The 11,212-nt window shown below is 34.7% G+C and overlaps 1 protein-coding gene across 1 annotated transcript in view; it reads right to left on the bottom strand.

Annotated features, from left to right (window-relative positions):
- Positions 1-11,212, bottom strand: part of NCOA1 (nuclear receptor coactivator 1) — a 269,372-nt gene that overhangs the window by 196,353 nt on the left and 61,807 nt on the right. Inside the window, exon 2 of the mRNA XM_024118606.3 lies at positions 10,678-10,813. The gene's annotated coding sequence lies outside the window, so the exon portion shown is untranslated. The remainder of the gene's footprint in view (positions 1-10,677; positions 10,814-11,212) is intronic.

The raw sequence follows: 11,212 nt of genomic DNA, 5'->3' as shown, positions 1-11,212 counted from the left end.
ATAAATAAATAAATAAATAAATAAATAATTCTATATCCAGTTAAAATATATTTCCAAATGACTATGGAAATGGTTTTAGACAAAGGCTGAGAAAACTCCATTATAAGGCATGCACCTTTTTAAAGAAATGTTCTTTAGGCAGAAGGAAAAGAATATCAGATCAAAATTTGGATCTACATGAATATCAGATCAAAACGTGGATCTACACAAAGGAATGAAGAGTACTAGTAACACTAGTAAATATATTAATAGATATAAAAGACATCTTTGTCTAAGGTTTTAATTTCTGGGTTTGCTTTTTTTTTCCCTCAATTGTCTTAATTTCAAGAAAAATCTGTGCTTACAGTAGAAACTAAAAAACTAATCCCCTGAAAGAATCTCACTCCCATGAAGTAACCATCGTGAAGATATTTATAACATTAATTGGGCATATTTCCATCTTTTTATAATCTCCAGAACTATTTCTCACCATAGGAATTATATGTTCCTTGAAAGCTAGAAAAGACTCACTGGCAAAACAGTCTGGCCTCAGAACCAATTTTTTTAGAAAATTCCTCGAACTTTTCTTCCATAGTTTTCTGGGTTACCCAGATTTTTTCTTCTTAAAGTAGTTTGGGCATTTAATTCATGTCAGAGAGATTTCAAATAAATTGGCTTATGGTTACTAAATAGAACTCTCTTATAATTCTAAAAATCTCTTTTTGCTTTTATGTCCTGTTTATTCTTTCTTACTTTGGTTTTCTATCTTTTCCTTGATAAAATCAGTCAGATATTTACTTTGTTTTTTAACCTTAAGAAGCAGCTCTCAGATTTTTTAAATTCTACAGTTTGTTTTTCAGTTCATCTGTTTCTGCTTTTATCTTATTTATATCCTCCCTTTCTCCCAGGCACTAATTTTGTTGGTTTTATTTGTTGTTTTACTAAAATCTGAGGTTGAGTACATTTCTTTTTCAAAAATCAATTTTCTAAGGTCAGTATCAGTCTTTGCCTGAGTCTGTATTTAGTTTGCTATATAATCAGTTATTGTATACTTGATGTCCAAGTTGACTGGAGATCAAGTTGATTGATCTCCAATGGTTGAATGACTGATTGGTTGGTTGATTCAATATGATTTAAGAACATTTTCTGTTTGATTTTTCCAAGTGGTTGGAGTAGTGCATTTTAAACTTCTGTTATAGTGAGAGATCGGACATGTCTAGTTTTAGCTTTTCTGGAGTTTACTGAGGTTTTCCTTCGTGGCTTAACCTAATTTTTTTTCTTTTAATGTTGCACAGTCAACTGGAAAAGTATACTTAATCCAAAATTTAAATGAAAGCTTTATAAGTAACGAAATAAACCACATTACAAGCAATACAGGTCTTACACTATACTTCAGGCTTTCAATTTTTACTAGTATGAAATGCATCCATATATGAAGAGTAAGGACAGAAATTCTCAATCCTGCACCTAACCTAATTTTAGTTTACACTGCTAGACCTGTAATAGGCAGAGTGTTTCTTAATAATGTACGGAATTTCTAATTCTAAGGAATGTCCAAAAATTCTCGAAAATATTAATAGCTATTTAAATTCATTTCCATGTTCATTTTTAATTGAAGAAGGAAGTTAAAGTGATAAAAATACTTGAAAGTCACTCCATATCAAGCACCATTTCAAAACCAATAAGGCATCCCTCCTTCTGTAAAACAGTAAAATGTGATTTGACTAGCATGTTAGAGCTATGACTTTTCTTGTATGAGACACTATACTCCAACTAATAATTAGTGACTACAATAACTTTTCAGGAGCCCTATCATATCATAAAATTATACCGAACTAGCAAAATCCCTAAATCCCTGGTTTTCCCAAATCTACGCTTTTGCAGCTTGTTTAAACTAGAATTCGCTTTCCTTTTCAATTCCGATTAAAAATCAGTTTCTGAACTCAAGCTTTTGGTTTCACTCCAAGATGAAGAGATGGAGGAATCCTGGCTCTCCTGTGAGTTAACTTCAAAGTACACCTTATTAAGATTCATTTTCCTCCTACAAAAAAAATTTTTTTTGGTGTTTTATTTTGCTATGCAGAGTTTTTTATTTGCATATGTATATATGTAATAACAGTTTACACTTCACAGGGTTACTGGGATAGTATCTGAAAATATATATTTAAGTGTCTATCACATTGCCTGCTGAATAGTAAGCACTAAATATTAGCTATTATTATTATTATTACATTTTTGTTTTCTCCTATCAGCTTTCTTTTCTCTTAAATTCACTGATCCCATACTCTGTAACTGACCACTTTAGCTATGCCTCCTCATTTAAGATCATCTTCAGAACAATAAATGGCTCAAGGCCTTTACCAACTAACTGATGACAGATGTTAAACTGAGCACCTCTCAACTGTGCTTAATCTTGCATATCACCTTTTGGTTTCCATAGCATCCAGGTGTAGTTTGGAGAGTATTTCATCTTTCCACTCAAAGCTTTCATGATCAGATAGAAGAGTGAGTTTCCACCACACACATTTATTTTATTCTTCAAAAAATATGTTTTATTTCTTACCAATAAACTACAGCCCATAAAAGCAAAACAGTCAAGTAATTGGTTATTCAATTTCAATAGCTGTGCCATTCAATAATTATACTGAATAATTATATTCTGTCATTTGGAAAATGAAAGAAATTCTTGTGCCTGTACAACCTTCAGTTTCCAAACAGTTTAATATAATTTCCAAAAATACCATTAAAGATATGTTAAAAGGTTGTTTCAGTTTATTGCTATACAAAATAACAAGCGCTTGGGATGGAGGGAGGAAGGCAGCAAAGGACAGAAAAACAGCACAACTTTCAACTAGCTACACCGAGTTTTCAGATGGTCACCTTCCACAAACTTCAGGAAAAGGTTATCTGTAATTATGACCCATCTCTTTCTCTTGAGGGTGAAACCAAAAATTGTCCTCCTTACTGAAGCCTATATGCCCCCTTTCATGAAGTTTAGTTATCTTACTACATCATAATGTTTTGCTGCTGGCCAAAGAGAAATGTAAATATCCCATGGAGTTGGGACAAGTTACATTTTCCCCTAAATTGTTCCCACCTCACTCCCTAGTAGAGAAGTATTATTTTGGCATCCAACTCTCTCGGTAATCTTTCTCAAACTGAGAGACTATTGTAAGCAAGTGCCTTACAGAGAACACAAAGATACTCATTAAACCACCACAGCACATTATCATCAGTTTTTCCCCCATATCCTAGGCCTCGGGCTTCTTAAAGTAACTAAGCTGTATTCGCCTCTCCCCATTTAAAAAATTAATTAAAGAGGGCTTCCCTGGTGGCGCAGCGGTTGCGTGTCCGCCTGCCGATGCAGGGGAACTGGGTTCGCGCCCCGGTCTGGGAGGATCCCACATGCCGCGGAGCGGCTGGGCCCGTGAGCCATGGCCGCTGAGCCTGCGCGTCCGGAGCCTGTCCTCCGCAATGGGAGAGGCCACAGCAGAGGGAGGCCCGCATACCACAAAAAAAAGAAAAAAAAAAAAATTAATTAAAGAAATAAGAACAATTTTTAAACAAAACTGTGAAGTAGCTTTCTCTTAAACCAAAAGGCATATTTACTAGATATATGTTATGAGCTAGACAGTGTGCTAAGTGCTTCCCCTGATTTTATCTCATGGAACCCATGTAAAGTCAAATGAGAAGTAATTGTATGACAGGTGTGGGGGTCGGGGGAAGAAGATCAAAGAGTCACAGAGAAATTCAGCAAATAGGACCAATGGAATCAACAAGTAACTCAAAGTCAAACGGACCAGGAATAGGCTGCTTGCAGATCGGGAGATAAATCTAATTTTGAAAAAAAAAACCTAGAAGCTGTTACTATACACTTTATTCTCTTTTTTTTAAATTGAAGTATAATTGATTTACAATGTTGTGTTAGTTTCAGGGGTACAGCAAAGTGATTCAGAGAGATATATATATATTATATGTATTCTGAATATAAAATACATATATTTTATATACAATAGTGTGTATCTGTTAATCCCAAACTCCTAATTTATCCCCCACCCCACCTTTCCCCTTTGGTAACCATAAGATTGTTCTCTATGTCTGTGAGTCTATTTCTGTTTTATAAGTAAGTTCATTTGTATCTTTTTTTTTTTTTTAGATTCCACATATAAGTGATACCATATTTGTCTTTGTCTGACGTACCTCACTTAGTGTGATAATCTCTAGATGCATCCCTGTTTCTGCAAATGGCATTATTTCATTCTTTTTTATGGCTGAGTGGTAGTCCAATGTATATATGTACCACACCTTCTTTATCCATTCCTCTCTAGATAGACATGTAGGTTGTTTCCATGTTTTGGCAACTTTAAATAGCGATACACTTTATTCTTTGGCTTCTAGCTTCATACTAAGTCAATTCTTAGTTTCTTGGTAAGTACCTTGTATTTATCAAGGAGTAAATTTGACTGGACTCTGGATTCACTAAGTATTAAGACAACTTCCAAATCAAAATTACAAATGAAAACTGGTATTTAAAAGTTTAAATTCTAGCTAGTACACTAAAACGAACAAAAGAAATAAAAGGTACAAAGATTAGAGTGGAGGGGTTAAAAATAAAACTTATAAGGAGATATAAAAACCAGAGAAGCACAGACTCTAGGGCTAGAACGCCTGGATTCAAATCCCAGCTCGGCCACATACCAGCTACGCAACGTTGGGCAAGTTAATGTCTATTTCACTGGAGCTCTTGCAAGGACCTAATGGGTTAATACGCATAGGTGCTTAAAGTAGAGCCTGGTAAACAGTAAGCACTATATTGTAAAACTGTCATTTGTGGACAATATGGTTTTGTATATATAAATCCCAAAAGACTCAAGAAATTATTAGAAATAAAAATTATTAGAAATAAAAATTATTAGAAATAAAAATTCGGTTGCTAAATACACATAGTTCAATTGTATTCTTATAAGCCAACAAAGAGAAAATGTAAATTTCTGGACCTTTTTCTTATGGAAAATTTCAAAAAAGCTTAGAGAATAATATCAAGAATTACACCACCACCGCCCCACCCTCCAACACAAGTGCTTAAACAAAGATCAACTCATGGCCAATCCTGATTCATCCCCAGCCACAGCCTTCCCTCTATTCCAGATAATAAAGCAGATCCCAGACAAATCCTTGCATCCATCAACATTTCAATATGTATCTCTAAAAGATAATGACTTTTCAATATAACTACATGCTGTTATCTATCACACCTAAAAATTAACAATAATTTCTTAATGTAAAATGTCCAGTGTTCAAATTTCCCTGATTATTTTATAAATATTTATTTATTAAAATCTGGACCCAAATAAAGTCCAAACATTGCTATTAATTTCAGTTTTCTTCCTTCTTTTCTCTTCTTTTGTTCCTCACAATTTATTTTTTTTTAAAAAAACCAAGTTGTGTGTCCCAAAGGCTTCCCCATAATCTACATTCGGCTGACTGCATCTCCATGGTATCATTTCACTTGTTTCCCTGTCTTCTACGTTTCCTGTAAATTGCTAGTTGGAGCTACAGGCTTGATCAGATTTAGATTCAAATTCAATTTTTTTGGCAACGATACTTCACAGGAAGGATTGTGAACTTTCATTAAGAGAAACCTAATGTCCGACTGTCTCTCCGCCTGTGATGTTAGCAGCCACTGATGATCTTTGTTTACGTCCTGGAATTCATTATGAAATGGTAATGTTCTATTTATCACCCCTTAACTGTAAATAGAATACTAGTAACTAGAATACACCTGAGAAAAGAAACTTCCTCTCCTCAACTACTGGTCACATTCAGGTATAGTTGGTTTCTTAGCATACTCCAAAGAAAATGAATGAGTTCTTTAAAGTATCATCATGAACTCATCAGTTTAAACATATTGGATGTGATTGATTATATATTGCAGTTATACTTACTAATGCTCAAATTGTCTCATCTTTGGCCAGACAGAGCCCATTCAATTAAGCACCTTCGTTGTTTTGCCACCCCCTATGATAACTTCCTTGCAAGATGTTCAAGGCCCCAGCTCTGGAACCAGCTTTAGCCATAAGCTGCTTTCCATTTCAACTAGCTCCTTTCTTATTCTTTATTTCTACTGAACTAAAAATGCCTAATTCTTAATTATAAATCAACTGTGTTACACTGAATACATTCTGGATATTATGATTGAACATGGACCCAGAAATTATAGAAATATTTCCTTCTCAAGTCTACTTTCAGCATTCCATTCAATGTCCAAAAAAGAGCATATCCCACTCAAAACTGGATGTTAAATGCTTCAATTTGAGAGACTGGAGCAACAAGATTCCTAATATATTCTCTGCCGGCATTTTGGCTCTGGAAAGTATTTCTTCATGTTCTATTTCAAAATTTAGATGTGGTTTTTAAACATGTACAATAAAAATTTACTGGTTGTTTTTTCTTTGATAACCCAATAAAATCATCAAGTGTGAGGAAATGGTCAAACTCTTAGATAAGAATTATTTTGTATCATAATTCAGACTTTTATAAAATTCTTATACCTCATCCTTAACATTGAAACTCATGATACTGTGAATATGAAGTTATAAGTTCTGACTATTTGAAAAAGTAAATGTAAGTTTATGCCTCCTTGAAATCATAGAAATGGCATTTTCAGTGGTAAAGAAACATTCTTATTTTACTAAAAAACAAATTAACAAACATGTAAAGCCCTGTCACCCTACATAGGTAGCATACATCGCTGTGGAAAAGCAGGATCCTATATTTGCTGACCATTTCTTCCCAAAATCCTAAAAAGACACGGTGTTAGTGGCCAAAAATTGCTTACATCCACAATTTTTACTGGTTTTTTTCAACATTAAATCACAACCAGAAATCACATTACTAAAGGCCAATTTTTCTCTCTGGAAAAAAGCAGGATATAAATTTATATCTTGGTGCAATTTCTTTTATTCACAGACCAAGTGCACCCTCTCCTACAGCTAAAGTTGTTGGGTTTTGATCAGAGGAACCAATGCAACTTTTCCAGACAACAATGGCTTAAAAAAACCAACCAACCACCACCACCAACAACAACAATAAAACAAAATATCAACAAAAAACTCTTCTGTTAGTGTGGATTTCTCAGTGATTAAACAGTAACACATCTCTAAGAAGTGCTGGTATGTCCTCAGCACGTCAGTGCTTTCATCCAACTGAAAAACAAAAAATTCTGCTAGCATGCACATGACAGTAATTGCTTTTCCAGATGGTATGCCTTTGATAAGGGATTTTTGCCAAAAGCTCATTTTACTTTCTGTCCAAGCATAATATTTGTCGTTAAGTTTGAAACTGGTTTGACAAGCTTCTCAGTAGTAGTGTGAGTTGACCTGTTTTTTGCTAGGAGAAGGATAACTGTGAATGATACTTCAGTAGTGTGGTCTTCTCTATCTTTAGCAACAATGTGCATTAATCTAACACTGAAAAGCATCATTTTATATAATTTTATACACTTTTTTCATTTTTCATCAGAAGTCTAAAAAGTAACTATTAAAGAAAAGGAAACTAAGACAAATATTAATTCAATTCCTCAGGGTAGCATGAAAGTAGAAGAGCCAAAGCTTGTGCTTTTTCCATCACACCACAGAGAAAATCATGGTGGCAAGGGAACACCTATTCCCTCAATATACCTTGTTGAAATGTTTTCAAATGTTTTTGTGAGTCCAAACAAAATATTTTTAAAAGGTACTATTTTAATTTAATGTAAACTATAATCCAAAACATCACCTTACAAATGTTCTAGGGCCTTAACTCATGTACTGATTTTGTTTTGTTTTAATCCCCCTTCCCAAAAAAACAAAATCTCACTATCTCAAAATCCTAAAATACTCTCAAAAAATTTTTAAGAAAATATTGTCAAAAAAAAAGAAAATATTGTCAAAATGTATCATATAAAACTTCTGAGCACAAGTTTGTGAAATTTTTACTTCATTTTTGAAAGGGAAAATGACAAATATTAGTTTGCAAATGCACAGGGCAATATAAGAGATTGATGAATTAGAAATCCCTAATTTAAGGATTTAAGCAACCTAATTTGGTTATATGGCACTTTCACAAGTAGAACCATAAATGGGTAACAACCACAACCAATTAGTCACCAAATTCAATTGATCAGAATTTCCTATTCTCTTTTTGTTGACATCTGAATATAGAACTTAACTATATTACTTAGAAAGGAATACTAAACTATGATTTTATGTGCTCATTTCATAATTGCTTTTTTCTTTTTAATTTTTTTTCTTTTTAATTAATTTATTTATTTCTATTTTATTTTTGGCTGTGTTGGGTCTTCATTGCTGCGCATAGGTTTTCTCTAGTTGCGGTGAGCGGGGGCTACTCTTCATTGTGGTGCGTGGGATTCTCATTGCGGTGGCTCCTCTTGTTGCGGAGCACGGGCTCTAGATGCGCGGACTTCAGTAGTTATGGCGCAAGGGCTTAGTTGTTCTGCGGCATGTGGGATCTTCCTGGACCAGGGCTCGAACCTGTGTCCCCTGCATTGGCAGACAGATTCTTAACCACTGCACTACCAGGGAAGTCCTCATAATTGCTTTTAAATGGTTTTCAGATGAGAGTATTTAGCCTCCCTAGCCCCAGAGTAAACATTCTGAGTGAAAGATGTCTTCAACTTCATTCATAATGAAGTTATAGAATAATTTATATCCTTCCACATATTTAGACTTATTCTTTGCAAAGCCTGAACATTCAACTAATGTTGCTAAATGAAAGTAAGAAGGAAAGATATCTTTAAAAAATAAGGGAGGGACTTCCCTAGTGGTCTAGTGGTTAAGAATCCATCTTGCACTGCAGGGGATGCCAGGGAACTAAGATCCCACATGCCACGGGGCAACTAAACCTACATGCCACAACTAGAGAGACCGTGTGCCGCAACTACAGAGCCCACGAGCTCTGGAGCCTGCACACCACAACTAAGAGCCTGCACGCTGCAACAAAAGATCCCGCGTGCCGCAACTAAGACCCGACACAGCCAAAAAATAAAGTACATCCAAATTTTTTAAAAAGGGAAATGATTCTGGTTATAAGTCAAATTATATATTTAATCATCATTACCATTTGATTCAAAATGACACCAAAAAATTTTTGAAAAGTACAATATACCTGCTAGCTGTCAGAGAAGTTTTAAAACTTCTCATCAAAACAATCTCTTTTTCATCTGCTACTTGATTCGAGGTAACTTTTCTTTGGCAAAAACTGCTCAATTATACCACCGCCTTCTAGAAAGTAATCCATTTATTTTAACTGAAGCAGTCTTAGGTTTTCCAATATGGATTCTTATATTTTAGAATTTACTGTTTTACATATTCTTCTTCTGAAACAGAATAAAATGAAATTTAAAATCCAAGTCATAAGTGATACATTTTTCTCAGATTTTCATCTTCTCTATAATCTAGCAAAATTAATTTACAAACCTCTATAATGTATACAGAGAAACAACCAACTCTGACTGTCCCTAAAAATAATTATCTTTCCATACTTTCTGCCTATTTGGAAAAATACAATTAACACGAAATTATTTTGTTTTTAAATAAACACCAAACTAACTGTACCCTCTTTGAAATTTATATGTATTTTAGAAAAATAGAGACCACTATGTTTTCTGTTGATACTATGTTTCCTCTGATTGTTTTCAATTGTCTTATGTAGTCTTTAAAGTGGACAGCCATCCAATGATTTGGAAGTATCATCTGACTCTTTAATTACATGCCTGGTTTTTCTGATCTAAGTGAAACTAACCTGTCAGATCCCCGAGGTCCTATAGAAACAGTCTACTGGGAGTATAAGTGACATTTCTTGGTGAATAGAAAACTCTTAACAGTAAGTTTAGGAAAACAGGAAAGAGAGGTTTCCAAATCAAACTAAAGGACAATCACTAAGATCTCTTGTATCATGTAAGCAAACTTGGTTAGAGTGCTGAATTCAACTGCTCATCTCAGAGGATCATGACATAAATAAAATAATTATTAAATTAACATTTATTTATTCCAGTTCTTCTATACTGAGTGTTAATCTGCACTCAGTGCATTTCTTTTCTTTTAATGAACATTTTGATATATTTTCTTACATTTGTGTTTCTTCTCTTTTTTAAAATAAATTTATTTACTTTATTTAGTTTTGGCTGCTTTGGTTCTTCCTTGCTGTGCGCAGCTTTCTCTAGTTGCGGCGCGCGGGCTTCTCATTGCAGTGGCTTCTCTTGTTGCGGATCATGGGCTCTAGGTGCGTGGGCTTCAGTAGTTGTGGCACGCGGGCTCATAGCTGTGGCTGGTGGGCTCTAAAGCGCAGGCTCAGTAGTTGTGGCACACGGGCTTAGTTGCTCTCTGGCATGTGGGATCTTCCCGGACCAGGGCTCGAACCCATGTCCCCTGCACTGGCAGGCGGATTCTTAACCACTGCACCACCAGGGAAGTCCATTATATTTCTTATAATTGACATGCTTTCCTAATTATAAGGATGACCTCCCTTTAAAATCTGAATCTCTTCCCAGATTTGGAGGAACGTGTGTGTGTGGGGGTGGCCTCTTCCCTAAAAGCTAACCATTCTAACATAAAAACTTTTAAACTTATGAAATCTATATAGATAGAAATCAGCATTATAAAATGACTGCCAAGGAGTCAAATTAAAGTAAAACTGTACCTCGAATACCTGAGAATAAGTAGAAGTTCTAAATGTCGGTGTCTTCATTTGGAAGCAAAAATTCTTACTGCCTGATTTTGCCTGATGGTCCTTGATTTTTATCATCAGAGTCGGTTCCAGTTACATTCCATTAGATCTAGAGTAGGAGAAAAGAGACATTTGTTCTACTGAAAACATTAGATTTTAGATACTGTGACACATCATTGTTTCCCCGTAAGCATACAAAAATTCTTATACAGATGCTTTCGTTGTTCAAGAAATTCTAATTCCCATTCTTATCCCTACCACAGATTTTAAAAACTGAAATTAAAGAATAAAGATTAAATAAATAAAAAAATATAAAGTTGATAAGCGGTAATTAGTTACTAGCTTTAAAAAGGTTCAGATCCCCAAAGGAGGTATGCAGCAAATTGGGCTTTGCATTGGTAATTCAAGGAGGCAAGAGACCTAAGCTACTGACTCACTCATCAGAGTTGCTGAAGTTACCCCAATAGCAGTGGCCTCAGTACCCAGTTTCAGGTAAAATGGAACAGTA

This window comes from Physeter macrocephalus, chromosome 12 (genome assembly GCF_002837175.3).
Source record: "Physeter macrocephalus isolate SW-GA chromosome 12, ASM283717v5, whole genome shotgun sequence".
Lineage (NCBI taxonomy): Eukaryota > Metazoa > Chordata > Mammalia > Artiodactyla > Physeteridae > Physeter > Physeter macrocephalus.
Note: the sequence above shows the minus strand (reverse complement) of the source record. Positions and strands in the feature narration are given on the sequence as shown.